The 22,867-nt window shown below is 42.8% G+C and overlaps 1 long non-coding RNA gene across 1 annotated transcript in view; it reads right to left on the bottom strand.

Moving 5' to 3' along the window:
• The window catches only part of LOC119806720, a 30,954-nt gene extending 8,627 nt beyond the window's left edge, over window positions 1–22,327 (bottom strand). Inside the window, exons 1-2 of the long non-coding RNA XR_005284259.1 lie at window positions 22,106–22,327; window positions 7,785–8,159 (exon numbers count right to left, since the gene is read on the bottom strand). This is a non-coding gene — a long non-coding RNA (uncharacterized LOC119806720). The remainder of the gene's footprint in view (window positions 1–7,784; window positions 8,160–22,105) is intronic.
• Window positions 22,328–22,867: the final 540 nt, after the last annotated feature.

Raw genomic sequence — 22,867 nt, 5'->3', positions numbered from 1 at the left:
CTACATCACATATATTCTTCGCCTTTCCCCACTTTTTCAGGGGATAGAAAATGATTTGCTTAAATGTAAGTTTATAAATATATTTCTCCCTCATTTGTGAGAATCACGATGGTCTCTAATGAGGTGTGTGTGTGTGTGTGTATGTGTGTGTGTGTGTGTGTGTGTGTGTGTGGCTTGGGATGTCTAATGAATCCCAGGCAAGCCTTATAAGAAATGTTTAATCACCCACAGTTCAATCTAAGCACTAATGTGTTACTACGAATTGGGGCAGCAAATTATAGCGTTTCAGGTCTAGAAAGGACTTTAGAAGAATCAGATTCAATATTTTATTTTACAGACAGTGATATGAAGGCTCAGAGATAAGTTAAGTGAATACCCTAAAAGTTGCATTAATAGTTAGTGGTGTGCTGGGAATATTATGTTAAGGCATGTGACTTTTGTTTATACTGCATTTGTTTAACTCTGTGGAGCTGTGCTGCTTTGTCTAGAACACCTCATGGTCTAATAAAGCTCTGAATGGCCAATAGCAAGGCAGGAGCAAGGACAGGTGGGGCTGGCAGGCAGAGAGAATAGATAGAAGGAGAAAACTGGGAGAAGGGGTTCTGAGAAGCAGCCATAGAGTAAGAGGAAGATTTAAAGATGTAAGAGAAATGGAAAAGCCTCAAAGCAAAAGGTAGATGCGATAAGTTAAGTGGGCAAGAAACAAGCCAAGCTCAGGCCGGACATTCGTAACTTATTCGTAAGAATAAGCCTCCATGTGTGATTCATTTGGGAGCTGGGTGGCGGGCCCCCCAAAAAGAGTCCACAGAGCTTAACATCATCCTACTACAGTAGTGGGGGTCATTGCTGAGAAGTGTCCGTCCTCCTAGCCCAGGGCTCTTCCCCGCAGCGGCCACTCTTCACATCTACGTCTTCAGTTGTTTGGATTTTTTTTTTTTTTTGCTTTTATTTTTTTAAAAAAGTGTTTGACTTTGTGCTGTCCCTAAGGGTAGTCTTGTCTTCTTGGACTCAGATGCTTCCTCCTGTTCTAGACCCCTGACTACAAAGATGCCCAGCGTAGTCGCTCCCTGGTCCTATTCTGATGCCATGGATTAAACAGAGATTTGGCTCTGATTGTTTTATTTGCCAAGCTGAGGCTTAAGTTTTGCTTCTGAAACCATAAATCAGCTCTCAGCGAATGAATTCACATTTTCTAATTTAATTTGTTTCCGTATTTAGTTTGTGCATGTGTGGGTGTGTGCATGCCGCATGGTGTGTGGTGGTCAGAGGACAGCTTAAGGGATTCATCTCTTTCCTTTTGCCACACGGGGCTCAGGGATTGAACTTGGGTTCTCAGGCTTAATTTGTAAGTACCCCAACCTGCTGACCCATCTTACCAGCCCACAACTTTTCTCCTCTTTGTAAGTTCTCTGAAGTCTGAACCTTAAAATTCCAAGGGGACTCGAGAAGGATGAGAGTCCCCCAAACATTATTGCTGAACATGCTGTTTGTCCTTCTTCACTATGACTCTTGGTAGGGAACTTGTTTAGCCAAGAGCAGTTAATTTACACCAGGACTTGCTTTTCCAATAGTGTCTTAGTCAGTGGTGTAGAAGGAGCTGCGGGCTGTGTTCTGCAGCCAGGCTCCTGCACAGCTAGCTTTACACCCGAAATAACAACACACAAATTGTATTCTTTTTAAACACTGCCTGGCCCATTAGTTTCAGCCTCTTATTGGCTAATTCTCATATCTGCTTTAACCCATATTTAGTAATCTGTGTAGCACCACGAGGTGGTCGCTTACCAGGAGAGATCCTAACCTGCATCTGTCTCATAGAGCAGAGTCATGGCAACTGCCTGAAATGTCTGCCTTCTCTCTCCCACAATTCTGTTCTGTCTACTCCGCCTACCTAATTTTCTGTCCTATTAAAGGGCCAAGGCAGTTTCTTTATTAACCAATGAAAGTAACACATAGACAGATGACTCTCCTCCGTCACAGTGGTCTACAGCTGTGAAGAGACACCGTGGCCATGGCAACACCGTTAAAGGAAAACATTTAACTGGGACTGGCTTAGCGCTTCAGAGGTTTGGTCCATTATCACCATGGTGGAAAACATGACAGCATGCAGGCAGACATGGTGTTGGAGGAGTGAGAGTTCTTTCTACATCTTGATTGACAGGCCGCAGAAGACTGTCACACTGCACATAGCGTGAGCCTGAGACCTCAAAGTCTATCTCCACAGTGACAAACTTCCTCCAACAAACTCACACCTACTCCAATAAGGCCACACCTCCTCATAATTTCTCTCCCTGTGGGCCAAGCATTCAAACACACAAGTCTATGGGGGGTCTTTCCTATTTGAACCTCCACAAACAGAAAGACAACACCCGAAACAACACCTCGTGGTGCTACACAGATTACTAAATATGGGTTAAAGCAGATATGAGAATTAGCCAATAAGAGGCTGAAACTAATGGGCCAGGCAGTGTTTAAAAAGAATACAATTTGTGTGTTGTTATTTCGGGTGTTGTTATTTCATTTGCTTTTAAAGATGAACTGAAGGCCAGTGGGGAAGTCACCCTGGAAACATTGTTTTCCTCAGATGTGAGAAAATTTGCTAGCAGACCTGTAGAATGATACATGCCATTTACCTCAAACATTTGAGTTGTTAGAGTTAGTTAACAACAACATGGACAAATATTACAAAGATGAGCACATTCTTCGCTTTGTTATACGAGAGTCTAAATAGACACAAAGGGTGTGGAATATCAAAGCAGAGGCACCGTGTACCTAGCACCCCGCTCAGTTACATCACAGTTTGGGAACCCCCCCATTTATTTATTTATTTATTTATTTATTTGGCTTTTTGAGACAGGGTTTCTCTGTGTAACCTTGGCTGTCCTGGAACTTATTCTGTAGACCAAGTTGGCCTCGAACTCACAGATTCACCTGCCTCTGCCTCCTGAGAACTGGGATCAAAGGCATGCGCCACCACTGCCCGGCTCTTTTCCTCTATTAACTTCACCTGCTCCAAGTTGAATGTCTCAGTATTTTTGTTCCTGTATGTGCATCCATGACCGAATGTGTTGACTCTCATGCCTTTCATTTTCAGGATCTCTTAGATATGCGGCATGAACTACTCAGGGCTTCTGCACTAGAACTTTCTGGAAGTTTGGACCAGAGCTTTCCCAAGCTGTGCTTGCTTCACCAGTACTCCCGATTTATTATTTTATAAGATTTTTTTCTTTTAATTTTAAAATTGCTTGTATGCCAGTGTGCAGATATGTGTGGTACCCTTGGAAGGTAGAGGTGTCAGATCCCCTGGAGCTGGAGTTACAACGGTTCTGAGCCACCCCATGTGGCTGCTCGGAATGGAATTGAGGTCCTCTGCAAAAGCAAGCAGTAGGTTCTGAGCCCTCTCTCCAGCCCCAGCTCCTGATTTTATTTTACTTTATTTTGAGATGGTCTCATTAAATAGCCTTAGCTGGTCTGGAACTTGCTATATAAATCAAACTGGCATCAAATTCATAGCGATCTGCCTCCTTCTAACTCGCGAGTGCTGGTATTAAAGGTGTGTGTCAACACACCTGGTTCCAACTCCTGATTTTATCATCATCTCATTCCTGTCCCAATCTCTTGGTAAATTCAGGGGTAACTGGCTACCCAGGCACCAAACATATGCCATAAGGCTTTGCTACATCTTATACCAGGCTGCAGCAGCTCTCCATGGCTATTTGACTCCACTTTCCATCTTTAATAAATTCTAGCTAAGTAACATTGCATGGTAGAGAAAGATTAAACAGGGTTTGGAAGTGCAGCTCAGGAGTTGAGCTTGTGCTTAGGTGCTCATGGCTGTGCGTTTAAGTCCCAGCATCAATAAAGTTAAGCTCAATTAAATTAATAACATTAAAAATCACCACAGTTTCTTTACTCTCTTTTCAATGAATTTTTAAAACCCCATTAACATGATCAGTTTATTGTTATTGTTTATTTTGAATCAGAGTTGCACTATGTAGATTAGGCTGGCTTTGAACTGACAATGTGGCCTTGAACTGGAAGTAATCTTCCTGTCTCAGTCTCTTGAATTCTGGGATTGCAAGCCTGCTCTACTACACTAGGCTATTTCCCATCGTATAAACAATGCAGAAAAATCTTTTATGTACGTTCTCCTAGGTGTGGTGTCTCTGGGTTTTGTTTCAAGGCTTCTGAAAAGATTTATGTTGATAATAGAACAACTTGTCTAGTTACTTAAGAGAGACAAATAGGGGGCTGGAGAGATGGCTCAGTGATTAAGAGCACTAACTGCTCATCCAGAGGACCTGGATTCAATTCTCAGCACCCACATGGTGACTCACAACTGGTTTTAGGGGATCTGATGCCCTATTCAGGTTTTCTTGGGATTGCACATGCATGGTGTGTGGATGCAGATGAAATCAAAGCGCACACACACACACACACACACACACACACACACACACACACACAGAGAGAGAGAGAGAGAGAGAGAGAGAGAGAGAGAGAGAGAGAGAGAGAGAGAGTTAGGCAGGGAAAGTGACTTCTGGAATAAAGAGAATGTCAGAAACTGGATGCAGAATTGTGTGGCATCCTATGGGAAGCAAGTATGCTTTCAGGTGCCAAAGAATAATGCCATTATGGCTAATATTGGTGGCGCCATAATATTAAAATGGAACTTTTAGCCCTCACAATGCATCACTCATTGCAGTAGGTTACATTGTTTGTGGTGACGCTGATCTGAACTGCAAGGGGATAAAAGTATAGTATATGCAGTTTTGTACAGGTTATAATACTAGTAATATTAAATGACTTTATCATTAAGTATTTATTATACTTTATAGTTTATTGTTGTAGTAAGACTGCTTGTTTGTTCCCTACTGTTCATCCCCGAAATAACCAAACAGAAACTATATTATTTAAACTACTACTTGGCCCATTAGCTCTAGCTTCTTATTGACTAACTTTTACATCTTAATTTAACCCACCACAATCTGTATATTACCATGAGGCTGTGGCTTACCAGGTAAAGTTCTGGCATCTGTCTCCAGTGGGGCTATATGGCTTCTCTCTTACTCCACCTCCTTTCTCCCAGCATTCAGTTTAGTTTTCCCCGCCTAGCTAATTTCTGCTCTGCTATAGGTCCAAAGCAGTTTCTTTATTCATTAATGGTAATCACAGCATACAAAGGGGAATCCCACATCAGTTTATGATCCTTTTCATGTACTCTTTCTACTTATTAAAAAATAAAAGCTTACTAGAAAACAGTATGCTTTGTTATCATGCCTGGCAGCATCCTTAAACGTCTTTGGTTTACTGTGTCTCACACACATCAAGAGTAAAGAGGTTATCCTGCACCATCTCAGTTAGTGTGTGTGCTTAATGATGCTCACACAGTGACATATGGGTACATAAATACATACTTCTCAGAACAGTCCCCACTGTCCAGCCACACAGTACTGTGTTATCAGGTTTCTCTCCCCCAATTTCTTCTGTGGTGCTGAAGAAAGAACCCAGAGCCTCACAAGTACTATGTCAGTGCTCTGCCATTGAGTGACACCCCTCCTCTAGTGTCCCACTTATATAGATACTTTAGGGCTAGATAGAACAAACTTAAAAATAAACTGAGCACCACATTTACCCCTGCATTCATAATGCTGCCTTTTGTGTTCCTACTTCTATGAAGACTTCCAGAATTTTCCTTTTTACTCTGTGAAGAATGTCCCCTCCTTTGGAACTCCATTCTGTCTGCCTCCATTGTCTGATCCAGTGTGGATTATATTTGTCAAGGTTTGTTTACATATCTCCTCAGAGGCTGAGTGCTGGGTGGGGTGCGGGAGGTCTTCATGTCTGTGTCCCCAGGGCGTGGTGGATAGTAGGCAGTTAGGATCGGGAGATGGATAAGTAGTCTAAGTAGGAGATCTTTTGAAGTTGGCCATGGGTCTTCGTGGTAAATTATGGAAAGGCAGATTAAAGTATGGAAAAGGAAGTTTTATCTTTTTGCTTCAACTTATTTTAGGAACCAAAAAAAAAAAAGGTTTCATACATAAGCTGGCATGGCATAAACAGGAGAACGTAAGTTCCATTCTAAGAACCTATACTAAAACCAGGCAAGGTGGAACATGCTTGTAATCCCAACACTGGGGAGGTGGAGAGAGGCAAATTCCTGGAGCTTGCTAGCCAGCCTAGCCTAACTGGTGAGTTTTTGGTCCTCATGACAGAACCTTTCTCAAGAAACATGGTGACCCACTCCTGAGGAAGGACATCCAAGGTTTGCCTCTGCCCTTCGCGCATGTGAATACATGTGCATGTGCACTTGCAGACATGTGTCCCCATACATGAACACACATGTATGCCCATATTCACACACAAAATCGAAAACAATAAATCAAAACTGCATGAGTGAACAATAAAGCAAATAAATTGATTGCAGTGTGCAGACTCGAAATGTGTACCTTGTGTGTTCCATTGTGTAGTTAGTTTAGGAAGAACCTCTTTTTTTAATGACTTTTTAATTTTTTTTAATGTGCATTGCTGTTTTGCCTGCATGATGGTGTTGGATTCCCTCGAACTGGAGTTACAGACAGTTTTTAGCTGTCATGTGGGTGCTGGGAATTGAACCTGGATATTCTGGAAGAACAACCAGTGTTCTTAACCTCTGAGCCATCTCTTAAGCTCCAGAAAAAAATAATTTTGTAAATTTTTAGGAAAACACTCGTGAAAAGCCTTCCCTTCCCCTATAGGTATTGAATTCTTCATCAACTGTGAGATCTGCCAAGTCTCTCAATTCTTGTAATCTGGAACAGTGGGATTCTGTTCTGTTGAAACTGTCAATTAAATTAAACAATTCTGATAAAGCTCTTGGAATAATGCTTGGCAAAAAGAACAAGCACAAGCTTCACTATTATTAGTTAATTGCATCTGTGGCTCTCTCTCATTTATAACATATGCTTGAATATGTACGTGAGAGTCCCCTCCCGTCTAGTTATGGAACCACGTAGATAGTGCCTTAGTAACTGAGCTCAGAAAAAAAGACACCCCAAAATTTATACCTTAAAGTTGAAAACATAATGGAAAATTCTTTAATATTTTTCAAGTAATGTATGAAAGCATGGGATGTTGTAAGTATATTTTTAAAGTGTGCAAAGGCCACTGTAAGAATGCCTTTTCCCACTGTAAGGGCTTCATTTATTATAAATAGCCAGTCATATTCATGAAGGCTTGTTGTGGACTATTAACTATGCAGAGATATGTTACATTTGTTTGTGCTGGATTTAATTATGTAAATATGTGTTGCTGTTTCACTTTGCCTGCCTAAGGTACCTGACTGGTCTAATAAAAGGTTGAACGGCCAATAGCTAGGCAGAAGAGGGTTAGGCAGGGCTGGCGGTCAGAGAGAATAAACAGGAGGAGGAATCTAGGCTTGATAAGGGAACAAGAGAAAAGAGAGGGAAACACTTGGGGCCAGAAGCCAGGCAGCTTCCAGCCAGCCAGACACGAAGGAAGCAAGAAAGTAATATATACAGAATGAAAGAAAGGTAAAAAATCTCTGAAGTGAAGTGTAGATAAAGATAAACAGATTCAAACAGGAGCTAAGATAAGGCCGAGCATTCATAACTAATAAGAAGTCTCTATGTCATGATTTGGGATCTGGTTGGTGGCCCAAAGAAAGCCTGCTACAAAGGGTGACTAGTTTCATTTCTCTAAAACATCTTTCGGTAGTAAATCTGAGGCAGTTGTGGTTAACCAAAGTATAAACTTAGCGAGGGCCACCAAAACTAGTGTATAGTTACCTTCTGACTCATAGTGTCTGCCAGGCATGAATCATAGGGGAACAAGCAGTATCGCTCAGATTTCACTGTTTAATCTTCCATCCGCTGGATTTTTAAGTTAGTTGTTGTCTGCGGCAGGGTTCGCTTTGGTTGCAGCTTGCCATCGGCACCGCGGCAATTTGTCTTCATTTGCAGCCTATTAGTGGTGGTTATGAAAACGCCCGGAGAAACTTCCAGATCTGTGCACAGAAGCCTTGTGGAGCTGGGTTCATCCAGAACACGCGACACACTCACACTGGCACCTTCAGATCAGAAAGTTCCTTCGAATACGTGATGGTCGGAGTGTTGGGCACTCTTAAAAATCACGGGAAAGCAGTTTCCAAATATGGGCAGCCACTTCCGGGGAAGAGTAAACTGGAGTTAATTAAATGAAGGCACTAGGTTTTTTTTTTTTTTATTATTATGCTGTCATTGGATATTTGAATAGCTAGCTGTAAATGAGCTCTGTTTGTACAAAAGTGATTTTCTAAATCCCGTTGACCCTGTTTCAAAGTCTACTCCAGTTCCTGGGCAAAATGAAACGGAATGCTCGCGTCTCCCCAGTAGAACAAATTAAAGCGTGCAGAAATAAGTTGCACTGACAGAGGAATTAAAACTTTGGAGCCATGAGCAGTTGTGTCCTATGTGTCATGTCCCCCCGCTGCCCTAGAAATGACTGGGTAATTTACTCAGCTAATTTTGTTCGGTCATTGAGCTGCCTTTTAAATATCCCTTCCTCCAAAACAGGTTGAAATGTAGCTGCCATTAGGGTGGTCTAAGGAGGTGGGAGTTCAGGGGCGATTAGGTCACAGGAGTACTGACCTATCAAGGCCTTTCTTTATCAAGAAAGCTAATGCCTAATGCCTTATAGAAGAGAGGAGCCAGCGTCTTCCACCATGGAAGGATGTGGTGGGAAGGCCTTTGCTGGATGTTAGTGTCATATTCAAGGATGTCACAGCTTTCAGAATTATCATCTAGAGGAATTTTTATTGTTTTTAAATTACCTAGGCTGTTTTTTCCCCCATTCCATCAGAAAATGGACTGAGACACATTAGAAAATTTATTCTATAATTTCTTCTCCTCAAGTAGACAATACTGAGATCTATCTATCCACGTACTACCTACCTATCTATCTATCTATCTATCTATCTATCTATCTATCTATCTATCTATCTATCTATCTATTTCCTATAATTTTCTTAAAACTATTCTTCTAAGAAGCACCTGGATATTTGCCTTGGGTTTCTACATCTAGATCACAAACACTTACTGAAGAAACTACCATTTAATTATGGAAAATGTTTTTCTGTGTTGAGATAAAATTGACAACCACTGAAAATTGGATATATGGGGCTTAGGCGATAAATCAGCCAGTAAAACTCTTGCCTTGAAGGCATGAAGCCCTGACTTTGATTCCCAGAACTACGTAGAAATGCCAAACTTCAGTGACACACACCTAGGGAAGATGAGACAAAGAATGTCCCTGGGACCTGCTGGTCAGCCAGCCTAGCCTTCTTGGTGAGTTCTAAGCCTTTGGGATTTTCTCTTTTTCTCTCTCCTCTCTTTCTCTTTTTTAAAACAAGGGTGGCTGGTGCCTGAAGAATGGCACCTGTGTCTGTCCTCTGGTCTCTACATGTGCATCCACATACATGATCATCCACATATATGAACACACCCATTGTATGTATGCAACTTGCTGTTTTGGTGGATAGATATATTTTGGGAAATGATCACCACGACAGGGGAAATTAATTTATCATTTCATACTTTTCCCTCCCTCCTTTCCTCCTCCTTTATCCTTCCCTTTTCTCTCCACCTTGCTTTAATTTTTTTCTTCTTATGGTAAGACCATTTAAGCCGAGCAGGTGGTGGCACACGCCTTTAATCCTACCACGTGGAAGGCTGAGGCAGGTGGATCTCTGTGAGTTTGAGGCCAGCCTGGTCTACAGAGCAAGTTCCAGAACAGCCAAGGCTGTTACACAGTGAAACTCTGTCTTGGGGCGGAGAGAACATTTGAGGTCTACTCTCAATCCAAGTTTGAAGAATACAGAATAATGTTGTCAACCGTACCTGAGAGTTTCTTCATCTGTGGAACTGAAACCCTGTACCCAGTTACCAGTCTCTCCTCATTTCCCCCAGGTCTAGATCCTGACAACCAATTTTGTGTTTTGGCTTCTGTGAGAATGACTGCTATTGATTCTGACTTAACTGAGAACAAATGGCATTTGTTTTTCTGTGACTGGCTTGTTTCCCTTAGCACAGTGTCCTCCAGTTTCATTCACGCTACTGCAAATGGCAGACTACATGATACCCTATCGTGTGTATGAACTACACTGTCTTTCTCCAACTGCTGATGGATATTTGGTTGTTTCCTTTGCTTGACTACTGTGAATAAGGGTAGAACACACCCTCCAGTGGGGCTATCTCTTCACATCCTGATTTCATTTCCCGCGAGTATAAACACAGAAGCGGGGATACTGGATCACACGGTGAGGACCTGCTGTTGCTCTCTGCCACAGCCATCTGCCCCCCCCCCCCTCAACAGTGCACAGTGTTCTCCAGTCTCACATCCTTGCCGTCACTTATTTTTTGCTCTGTAGAAAAACGAGCACATTCTGATCATCACAGCAGATTTCCTGGATGAAGCTCTTCTTCCAAGTTTGGATATGATGAAATTTCTGTTCAGATTGGTTAGGCAGTGTGCCCAGTCTTGCACAGCTGGTAATATCAAGGCTGATATTACAATATCAGTCAATCTGGTGATGGAGCCACCACATGAAGGCTTGTTCTTTCTGAATCACAGAGTGGAATAATTTTAGGATCCTACTTACAGTCTTGCTTTTTCAGAAAAGCCACACTGCATGGGTTGAATGGTGATAAAAATATATCCACTTTTAGCATGCGATGGTGCCTTCCTCATAGCTCCTTCTTCCGTCACCCGATTTTCTCTCTTTTCTCATTTAAGGTGTCTTAAAGCCAGGCATGGTGGCACATACCTGTCATTCCAGCACTTGGTGGGAGTAGTGGATCCTAAGTTCAAAGTCTTGAACTATACAGGGAATTCAAGGGCAGCAGGGTTATAATGAGGCTCTGTCTCACATAAACAACACAAACTCTGTATTTTTAGAATTTTACCTATCCTCTCCCTTCTTACCTGTCTTCTGGCCTCATCCCTTTACATGTTAACAGGATTATACACCTAAGTTAGAGCTTGCCTAGACAATTATCCATTACACATCTATTAAATGATGGTCACTCTCCCCCAATATCCACTATTCTGAAGTCCTTCACCAATAAACGGATTTTCCAATGATTTGATTAAGCAATAGTCAAGTTCCTCAAAGGATAAAAATAAGAAACTGCCCCATGTCTTTTTTGCTACTTTGCGCTGCTACTCGCTGGAAATTCCAATGACTTGAGAGAATTAGAACTTGTATCATGACCACACTTAGTGATGGAACAGGCTGTGGATGTGGGGAGCAGACCAATCCGATATGTAAGTGGGAACACATGCAGGAATTTACAGGAAAATCTCAGGTCACTGCAGGCATGTATTTTACACTAGCTACCATGGATGGGCTGGTTTCTAATAACAAGACACTGCCTGAGCTGTATCAGCGCGTTTCATTCACTTCTCTTAGGATTTTTAACAGGTGACAATATGGACGCCCAGCCAAAATAGCTATGGTTTTTGTTCTACAGTCAGGGAATGGAAACTGCTTTTTCACAATACTTTTAATTAATTTTTTGGTGTTTTCATAAATGCATTTAATGTATTTGATGGTGTTCACATGCTCGTCACCCTCTCTATTTACTCTTCTACTCCCAGGGAGTCTTCTTTTCCAAGCCCTCCTCCTAGCTTCATGTCTTTGTGTATATGTCAACGAGAGAGGGGGATGGAGAGACACAGAGAGATCCACATGGTTATTTAGGGTTGCTTACATGACCGGGGTGAGGGGTTATTCACCTGAGCATGGGCAATGGACTAGTGGCGAAACTGCTAATGTAAAACAACTCTGAGACTCTCAAGTTCGTGTTTGCTAGTGAAGTAACACTCAGCCATTGTGAGGAAGTTGTCATTGTCACCATGAAAACTTGTAAAGTTGCGGAGGGTTCCTGCACGGCAGCATCCGTACCCGCTTTCACAAACCTCGCTGCTTCTGCCGTCATCCACAGTCGGATCCTGGAGGCTCTGGCAAACCGTAAATCCTGATTTCCTAGTGTTTCTCTCTCATACTTACCTAAGGATGGTCTAAACAACAGATGGCCACCTCTGTCTTAAGCCGTTCTTTGTCTCATTTTTGCTTGCTATCCTGGGTGAAGGTGTGCTCACAAGTACCCAAAGTTGATAAGGTCACTCTCATCTTTGACAAACTTACCCACCCAGCTTGCTGGGATGGAGCCAGGAGAACCAGGCCCTTGGAGCTGTGGAACCTCACCAGTTGCTCCCCGATCCGGGATGGGATGTTGACAGGCTCCATCTTACCAGGATTAACAAAACTGTTCTAAGTTCGTGAGTGCCATGGGCATGTCATGCCTGGAGGATCCTGGAAACACTGTTTCGGTTGCTACATTTTTAGTGAGAGCTTAATAATGCCTCAGGAGTTGGAGACAGGAACAAATTGTTCTTGAACTAAACCTCAACATGGAGACAGCACTCAATGTATGTGGTCATTTTTCTCCTAAGAACCCTATGAGATATGTAGAAACAAGATCAACTTTCACAGTTGAGGGAGATGAGATTTGAAGGAGGTACACAGCATAGGCTGGCCTGGGAAACAGGTCTTTTGACTTCTTAACCTGTAGTCCTTAACCCTGGTCTGTTCTGCCTTTTGGCACAAGATAAACAGTAGCAAGAGAGTCTATGGCGTAGCTGCCAGGCCTCTCATCCCAGCTGGTGTATGCTCCCTAGACAGTCTCTTGAGGGGTGAAGTACAGGAAACCTAGCACCAAACTGACCAAGGGCCAACTCCATGACAGTTTTGGGTTAGGAATGTGAATGATGCAAGCCATCTTGGCACGGGCTTCTGTACTGCCAGGAAATCCTTCAGTGCTGATGAAAGAGAAGGAACCAAGTGTGCGAAGTGACAGTTGGAGAGCCTCAGGCACCTCCCACTCTTCCAGATGTGCACACCCTCTTGCAGAAACCAACTTCCAAAGTCGGTGTGCACGCCCCCATCCGGCTTCTCAGAGAGCTGTGCAGTGTTCCCGTTGGCTGTTGGGTGACAACTAGGTATCCTGCTCTGCATCTTTGCCAAGTGAGAGCTAGGTGTATGCAATTTTCCCAGTTGAGAAATGCTGAGCAGGGCAAGTGTCCTGGTGGTGCACACTTGGGATTCCAGCACGAGGAAGTTGGAGGCAGGCAGAGGGTTTCCCATTCTAAGCCAGCCTGGGCTACAGAGCAAGACCCTGCATCAAAAAGAAAGCAAGAAAGGAAAGGAAATCTGGGCTCAGGGGAACCAGCAGAATTGATTGACATTATTACACAATTTGTAACTGGACAACCTATATTCTCTCTCTATTGAGGGCTATTCTCCCAGCATAAAGCTATTACAAAATCACCATTTCTACCGATTTTTAGACACTGCATTCTATCTTCTGCCGGCCTCATTTCTTCAACAGACTTGCGGGTGGGGAAGTGCTAGTTAAAGTCATACAGGCAGACATTCGAGTTCTCATCGGCTTGCAGTAAAGGGGAGGAGGAGGTCACTTCGGGCGCGTGGAAAGGTACCACAGCTGTTTCTCTAAGTTCTCTACAAGGTGTATATAATTTTGCAAGTAAAAGCAGTAGTTGGAGTTGTAATATTATTAAGAACAGTCTATTTGATGATGTGGCGGTTGTCCATTTTTATTTAAAAAAGGACTGGATTGGCTTCCTGTTTCCCATCAGTGCTGCTGAAGAATCGAACCATCATCAATGTAGTCCCTTCAATGTCCGGCTTTGTGTTCTCTTTTCCACACCAAATGAGCATGCTGTCTGCAGTAGCTACCTGCCAAAACTTTCAGTCCCATCTCACCACTGTGATTACCAACATATGTGCTCTAAAAATATTTTCTGTAGGTAGTATACACCCTGAGGGACAGCATCAGACAGCCTGTGGTTTGAATTCTGATCATTTTATGTGTGGTAGAATAAGGGACACCTGTCACCTCTGCATTGAACCATGCTTGGTGACTTCATTCTTTAGTGTTGAAGTGATTTTGCTTTTCTCTGCTAGCAGGGATGCCTGGTAACGGCCTTTCTCATATATGTGTGCACATATATATGGTATATATATATATATATATATATAAATCACACATATAAAATCATATATGAAATATATATCACATGTATTTTATGCGTATATATGGTGTATGCATTTTTTGAAATTTAAAAACACTAACTTTTACAAACATCCATCTCTGGAATAAATCACATAATTATCAGTCTCTGTAAGTGGCCATTCCCACCTCCAATGTCATGTAAAGAGCAAAGATTCTAGTATTTTATCTTTAGGGGGTGCTGTGACTGAGTTTTAGGGAGACAACCATATGTGTCTTCTTTGTTGTTATATTTTGCTTGTTTTCTTTGAGACAGCTTCATGCATACCAGGCTGATCTGGAATGTGATATGTATTTGGATCCTCCTGCCTCTGCCTCCGGACTGCTGAGATCATAGGCATGTACCACTTGTAGTGTCAGGGATAGAACCCATGTCTTCATGACTATTAGGTGAGCACTCACCAACTGAGTTACATCCTTGCCTCTATATTTACTTACTGTTCTAAGAAATATTATAAAATGTTTCTATTGCTTTCAAAATAGAACAATTTAAAAAAAATCTCAAACAATTTTATCTATCATGACATCACCCATAAGCAGCGACGCTAAAGGCTGTTCCTAGAGAAGCAAAGGCTGCTGAGCTTGGCACTTGGCCCTCACTTTCATTCAGCAGAACTGCTGTTGGAGAACCAGGCTTTCCCTGGAGACAGCGATTCCACCAGGGGAAGCAATATGTGAAGTTCTTTGCAAGAAAGTTTTTGTGTGAAATCATGCCTCCTGCCAGAGAAGTCATATGGTTTCGTTAACTTTCTTCACAGGAACTAGGAAAAATTCCCAAACCCCAGATAAATACAGCTGGAATGCTACTCAGAAGTCAATAGCACAGAGCCGATGAGAGATGGGGCTTTCTACACTCCATTTGTTTCTGCTTGAGCTAAGGCCTCCATTCTATTTTCCTTAAGGTGAACATGGTAAGCTTTTATTCCACTGGAGGAACATGTTTGAGATTTCTGGCACCGTGCTACCATTTACACCATAATAAATTTACTTAAGGGAGAGATGGTCTCGACTGCATCCCTGCCAGGGTTCCCAAAGGAAGAACAGCACGTGACAGCGGATGGGACATTCTGTATCTCATCTTCTCCATCCTTCGAGGTTGCAGACTGTCTCCCACCACACCGTTGATTAGCACGTCTGCATAGCCACAGTGAAGTGGTAATTAATGGTCCCCATGTTGACTCTCAGGAACTACAATACCATGAAGTACCCTTCAGAATTATCAAGGAGAAATTAAATTATGTTCAATACAGCTTTAGAGCCACGTGACTCGAGATTTAAAGCACCCCTGTAGGGATGGGCAGGGACTGGTTCCTACTAACGACTGTTAAATGAAAAGGAATTCAGGGAGCTAGGTGCTGACCTTCAGAATCAGGCCTCTGATGAAGTGTCCCTGGGTTTATCAACCACATTCCAGGACAGGCCCCATGCCATCAAAAACAAAGTCAATGGAATTTTGTGAGCTTTTGTTTTGTTTTTTGCCTTATTTTAATTTAATTTTATTTTTTTTGTTCTAATTGATCTTTTGCCTGTTTGTTTTGATTTTCATTTTTGTTGGAGATTTTTCCCCCAAGGAAAGCAACATTTTTAAAAATTGATTCTATTGAGCTATACATTTTTCTCCGCTCCCCTCCCTGCCTCCCTCCTCTCCTTAAACCCTCTCACATGGTCCCCATGCTCCCAATTTACTCCAGAGAGTTTGTCTTTTACTACTTCCCATGTAGATTAGATCTATGTAAGTCTCTCTTAGTGTCCTCACTGTTGTCTAGGTTCTCTGGGATTGTGGTTTGTAGGCTGGTTTTTCTTTGTTTTATGTTTAAAAATCACTTATGAGTGAGTACATATGAAATTTGTCTTTCTGGGCCTGGGTCACCTCACTCAATATGATGTTTCCTAGCTCCATCCATTTGCCTGCAAATTCCAAGATGTCATTGTTTTTTTCTGCTGTGTAGTACTCCATTGTGTAAATGTACCACATTTTCCTTATCTACTCCTCAGTTGAGGGGCATTTAGGTTGTTCCCAGGTTCTGGCTATGACAAACAAAGCTGCTATGAACATAGTTGAGCACATGTCCTTGTGACACAGTTGAGCATCCTTTGGATATATACCCAAAAGTGGTATTGCTGGGTCTTGAGGAAGGTTGTTCCCTAATTTTCTGAGAAATCGCCACACTGACATCCAAAGGGGCTGTACCAGCTTGCACTCCCACCAGCAATGCAGAAGTGTTCCCTTTACCCCACAACCTCTCCAGCATAAGTGGTCATCAGTGTTTTTGATCATGGCCATTCTGACAGGTGTAAGATGGAATCTCAGAGTTGTTTTGATTTGCATTTCTCTGATGACTAAGGGTGTTGAACATTTCCTTAAGTGTCTTTCAGCCATTTTAGATTCCTCTGTTCAGAGTTCTCTGTCTAGGTCTGTACTCCATTTTTAAAAATTGGATTATGTGTTCTTTTGGTGTCCAATTTCTTGAGTTCTTTGTATATTTTGGAGATCAGACCTCTGTCTGATGTGGGGTTAGTGAAGATCTTTTCCCATTCTGTAGGCTGTCGTTTTGTCTTGTTGACCGTGTCCTTTGCTTTACAGAAGCTTTTCAGTTTCAGGAGGTCCCATTTATTAATTGTTTCTCTCAGTGTCTGTACTGCTAGGGTTATATTTAGGAAGTGGTTCCCTGTGCCAATGAATTCAAGTGTACTTCCCACTTTCTCTTCTATAAGGTTCAGTGTGGCTGGCTTTATGTTGATATCTTTGATCCATTTGGAATTGAGTTTTGTGCATAGTGATAGATATGGGTCTATTTTCATTCTTCTACATGTTGATTTGCAGTTATGCCAGCACCATTTGTTAAATATGCTTTCTTTTTTTTCATTTAATATTTTTTGCTTCTTTGTCAAAAATCAGGTGTTCAAAGGTGTATGGATTAATATCTGGGTCTTTGATTTGGCTCTATTGGTCCTCCTGTCTGTTCTTATGCCAGTACCAGGCTGTTTTCAGTACTGTAGCTCTGTAGCAGAGTTTGAAGTCAGGGATTGTGATGTCTTCAGAAGTTCTTTTATTGTACAGGATTATTTTGGCTATCCTGAGTTTTTCCATATAAAGTTGAGTACCATTTTTTTTTTTTTGAGGTCTGTGAAGAATTTTGCTGAGATTTTGATGGGCGTTGCATTGAATCTGTAGATTGTTTTTTGTTTGAGATTTTTCTTTCTTACTTTTTGTTCTTGTTTGAGAGAGAGAAGCTGGGTCCTGGCATGGTGGCACATGCCTTTAATCCCAGAATTTGGGTGGCAGAGACTGGTGGATCTCTGTGAATTTGAGGTCAGACTGGTCTACATAATGATTTCCAAGGCAGCCAGGGCTATAAACAAACAAACAAACAGGAGGGGTGGCGGGAAAGAGAAGAATGTAAAGTTGGGTGTGTAAGGAGGTGGGAAGGATCAGAGAGGAGTTTGAAGAGTAGAAAACATGATAAAATATATTATATGAAAAGACTTGTTGTATTGAGAGTGGTGGACTGCATTCCTGCCCAGATCCTGGCTGCCTGGCTAGCTTATGCCCTGAAATAACAACACACAAATTGTCTTCATTTAAATACTGCATGGTCCATTATATCTAGCCTCTTCTTGGTTAACTCTCACATCTTGCTTTAACCCATATCTAATAATCTGTGTATCACCACGGGGTTGTGGCTTACTGGGAAGATTCTAACCCACGTCCATCTCAGGCCAGAGCTTCATGGTGTCTGCCTGACTCTGCTTTCTTCCTCCCAGAATTCTGTTCTGTCTACTCCACCCACCTAAGGGCTGGCCTATCAAAAGGCCAAGGCAGCTTCTTTATTTAACCAATGAAAGTAACATATAGACAGAAGGCCCACCTACTCCAAAGACTTTAAAAATTAAAAAGCAAAAATAAATCAGGTCATGATGGAATCTTTTTTTTTTTTGTTGTACAAAAATTGTCAGCTGCTAAAAATTGGGGGCCTCCACAGATAACTGGTTCATCACTTTCTGTACCTCTGAACTGCTAAATTAATTAATAATCATTCTGATTAAAAGGCCATTAGTCTAACTCCGGCAGTAGTCTCTGGCAGCTGCAACAAGTCAGCACAAACTCAGAGAATTAAAATGTCTAAATTATGAGACCAGAGATCTGCCACTGGACAGAAATGCAACTGCTGGTAGGGACATGCTGACATGCTGTCTTCCTTTACCCCCATTTCCCTGCAGTCCTAGGGCTGGGATATAATGCCTCAAACACACTAGGCAAGATTCTACCATGATCCTCTTACTTTTTCTTTTTCTTTTCTTTTTTCGAGACAGGGTTTCTCGGTGTAACTTTGGAGCCTGTCCTGGAACTCGTTCTGTAGTCCAGGCTGGCCTCGAACTCACAGAGATAACCTGCCTCTGCTTCCCCAAGTGCTGGGACTAAAGATGTACACCCAGCTTCTCTTACTTTTTATCTATCTATCTATCTATCTATCTATCTATCTATCTATCTATCTATCTATCTATCTATCTATCTATCATTATTTTGAGACAGGGTCTTTCTTAGTTGCCCAGGCAGCAAGGCTTAAAGTAGGAATCCTCTTGGGGTTAAAGCAGAAATTACAGGCCTGTGCCACTACATCTGGCACTGCCCCTTTCTGACTTTCTTGTGTGGGGACAAGCATGCAGAGGCCAGGGGCGAGCCCTGAGGAGTCAGTTCTCCATTGCCACCTTTCTGTGGGCTCAGGGGATCAGACCCAAGTTGTCAGGCCTGTGTGACAGGTGCTCTAGCCACCATCATGTCTGCCCCCTTCCCCCAGCTCCTTCCTTATAACAACACTTCGATTGCCTCGAGGGTCCACTCAGATAATCCAGTCAATCCCCCCCAGCTCTAGATCTTTAAGGCAGTCTTGTAACAGGCCCCAAGGCCTTAGTAGCCTGCCCCCTGTACCCCCTTCTGACTCAGCACAGCTGACACCACAGAGGAGATGCCATTCAGTGCCATTCGGGTTGTAAAACTCAGCATGTAGACAGGACCACCTGCCAAACAAAAACAAAGACCTAATCCATCAAAGTCCATAGTTCTGGGCAAGTCTCTGTACCAACCTTGCTTTTTGGCTCCTCTAGTTCTGCTTCTGGCTCACTGTTCTTGTGAACTGAAGCATGTCAACCCAGGATATGGTTTTACTGCTTAAAAGCTCACTGTGAGAAAGGTTCAGGGCTACACTGGGATCCCAAACACCCAGGGTAATCGCCAGCCGACTAATAAAGACTTTCTATTGGCTTAAACCTGTGTCCTGGGCCCTCTGTAAGAGCATTACACACTCTGAACCCCGGAGCCAGCTCTCCAGCCCCAGCCTCTTGGTTACTCTTACCAACCTTAGCTCTAATACCAAAGTAGGACTGAAGGGGATGGTGGAAAGTGTAGGGAATCACTTCCTTAGTAAGTAAAGTTGTTGCACCAGAAAAAAGGAGAAAGAAACCAGCATTTGATACTTGCTTGCTCTGTGTGAGGCTTGGTAGTTTCACATTTTGTTATAAAGTCCAAGGACAGTTTCTTGTGTTTGTGTGTGTGTGTGCGCGCGCTTTCATTGTTGCAATAAGGATGTTAGAGTAGTTTAGAGATACTTTAGGATGTTGACTGGGTTTAGGTAGTATATCTAGATTTCTTCTGAAATGTTATATAGGGTAGCTAATGTTTGCTGAGGAATCCAGGTCAAGTTTGCTCGGGTTAAGAATGTCCTTTGTGCCCCGTGTAATTGTGTGTACAAGCAGGAAATGGATTCCAAGACATGGACAAAGTCAACATTTAGCAGAACAAGGGCAGAGCCAGGGAAGGCAGTGTTGATTCACGACCATGGAGGAAAGTCGCTTCATCTCTCAGTGTTCCAGTCTCCTTATCCGAAAAATTATGATAAGAATTCTTTCTCCCAGCACTTTGGGAAGGGGTGGAAATAAATTGAAGCCTGTGCTGTCCGGTTATATACTGAGTAGTCCAAGAGTGGTAACAAACATTATCAGTATCAGTAGATCTGTTGGATGTGCATCTCCCATACCTGGGCTGCTACTGCAACCTCCAACTGATAGTAAAGAGATGGGGTACTGCTTAGGTCACCTTACAGGAAGCTAGGATCTATTACCTTATAAAATACTCAGAGAGCCCCTCCCTTCTGTCTAGGAGAGTATGGTGTGAAGTGGCAGTGTGTTGCCTGGGGTGGGGGTGGGGGCGACTGTGCCCAGAACCTGACCATGCTTGCAGGCTGATCATGGATTTAAGACTGCCATAATCGTGTTAGCCAGATTCTGTTGTTTCTAAGCTTACTGTTTATGGCATGTTTTTATAACAGTGTGAGTGACTAAGACGAGCTCACAGCGAACGCTCACGCAGGTGTGCAGCAAGGCACTATCTTGCTCTTGCTTCTTGCCTCCTCCAAGAGGTGCTTTCCCTACTTTCCAGGGTGATAGAATGGAGGAAGGCAATCTTATGTCTGCATTTCCACTATGTGGCACAATTTCTGGGACATAGGAGGGACACCAAACATCCTCCTTACATTGAATTCAAGTGTCTTTTTCACTTTTTGAAATGTTAAAAACCTCAGATTGAATACTTATTGTGACCCCTCTCCAACAGACAGTGTTAGTGTTTGGAACATTCCTTCCTAAACAGTATTTACTTTGGCTGCTGGTCAGCTCTTGGGACAGAGAAAGGCAGTGTTCAACTTGTGTGACTTTAGGCTAATTATTAACATGATGGGTTTTGGTTTTCATTTAACCATCTGTGCCTTACTAGGAAGAATTCAGGCCTACAGGAAAGGAGAGAAACTTTTGTCCACCATCACCATTATAAGCTAACATTAGAAGATTTGAGCTAAGGCCTTTATATGCAGAATCTTACTTAATGCTTCCTACAACCCCATTAAGTAGCTATTATTATATGTTTGTTTTACAGCTCACAGTACTGAGCCACAGGGAAGAGCTTGACAGGGTCTTAGGAGGACTGGCATTGAAGTTGCCTCTGAAATGAACCTTTGAAACCTGGAATCTGAACATTATACTGTTGTGTCCAGTCCATGGGGACCCCAAAAGACTACCAGGGAGACCAACTCACCGAAATGTAAGAGCAAGGTTTATTGTGTGCACAATACAAGCCGGCAGGGACCTCGTCAAAGCAACTGGCGCAATAGTGGCAAGAGGAGGCCCCCTGCCCTTCTACAGGGCATTATTTAAAGGCAAAACCCAGAAAAGTTATATTAGCAGGGTGTGGGATGATGGGTTTCTAAGGTTTAGGACCCCTGATGGGCTGACCTTTGTCTAGGGGTGTCCTGGTGAAAGGCAATGGGTACAGGTGATCCCATCTACAATGGTTGGAACATTGCAAATTTCCTTGGGATGGTCTGTTCCTGGGTGGTGCCTTGGTAGTCTCAGTCTGTGATCTTTATTGGAACTAGGTCTTGACTCAGGGTAAGCTACTGAGACTCAGGCCTCTATTAAGCTTGTTGTGGCTGGGTCCTGCAACATTACAGTCAATCTACATGCAAACATGTCTGCCTTGCTTCCTTGCTCCCCTCCTTCCTCTCTCCCTCCTCAGTGCTAGGGATCCAACCCAAGGCCTTGCACATGTTAAGCATACACCACTGGCTATACTCCCCCAAATCCTTTTCTTTGTTTTCTGTGATGTTGAGGACATCTGGGGAATAGAACCCAGGACCTTATCCATGTTAGGCAAATACTCCACCACTGACCTACGTTCTCATTCAACCTCAAATGTTTTATTAAGCTACATTAAGGAACTGACTCTGAGAAACAAAGGCTAACTCAGGCTAACTCAGGCTTGACCAAATCTTAATTGAGCAACTACTAGAGTTTCATGGATAGTCTAGAATGCTCTCTGAAGAAGGAAGGAGGGAAGGAAAGAAAAAATAAGGAATGGACAAACGGATGGAGAAGGAAAGAGGGATGGAGGAATAGCAGGGCCGAGACCATAGCAGGTCAGGACTCACTCATTCGCTGGTGTTTAATATCATCTTGCACTTGATATCCAGCCTTCCAAGTTAGGTGCCTGGCTGCCTCACCTTGGCTCAGGCCCTATGGCAAGGTCCACTTCTGCTCTCAGGGGAACTCAGATGCCTGTAGCAGGGCAGGACAGAGCAGGAGAGGAAAATCATGAGCTGCTCTGAAACAGAAAAGCTAATAGGAGGAATTATTAACCAGCAGCCTACTGTTTAGAAACGTGAGAGGACACAGAATATGACAAATGAAGCCTAGGCATGTTGACCTTCAAGCCAAGAGGGAGGACTTTGTCCCCAGGGTTGTGCCTGAGCAAGCATGACTTGCCCTATTTATTAGGCAACATCAGATGCTTCAGCGTTTCCTTTCGGATCACCCCAGGCATCCCATCTATTTAAAAAATCCAAATAACATCTCAGTCAAACAAACATTCTGAGAGAGAGAGAGAGAAAGAAATGTTTGAATCTGCAGTTTCCCAGAACTGCCTTTAGGTCTTGGAAGGAGTGCAAACAAGACGGAGTGATGGTTGGTACACTATATCCGGAGACTTATGGGAAACCAGGGCTTCTGGCGAGACCGCATGTAAATCTAAAAGAAAAATTAGATATAATTTGGTTTCCTACAAACCACACAGTAGAACTTGACTGCGTGTCAAGTCACAACAGCTGTCTGTTGTCACTCCTTTAAACTGCAGTAAGAGGATTACTTAAACAAATTCCCTGCCGCTCTAGAACTCCCAACGTATTTAATATTTG

Source organism: Arvicola amphibius, chromosome 2 (assembly GCF_903992535.2).
Source record: "Arvicola amphibius chromosome 2, mArvAmp1.2, whole genome shotgun sequence".
Taxonomy (NCBI): Eukaryota; Metazoa; Chordata; class Mammalia; order Rodentia; family Cricetidae; genus Arvicola; species Arvicola amphibius.
This window is presented reverse-complemented; position numbering and strand designations above follow the sequence as displayed.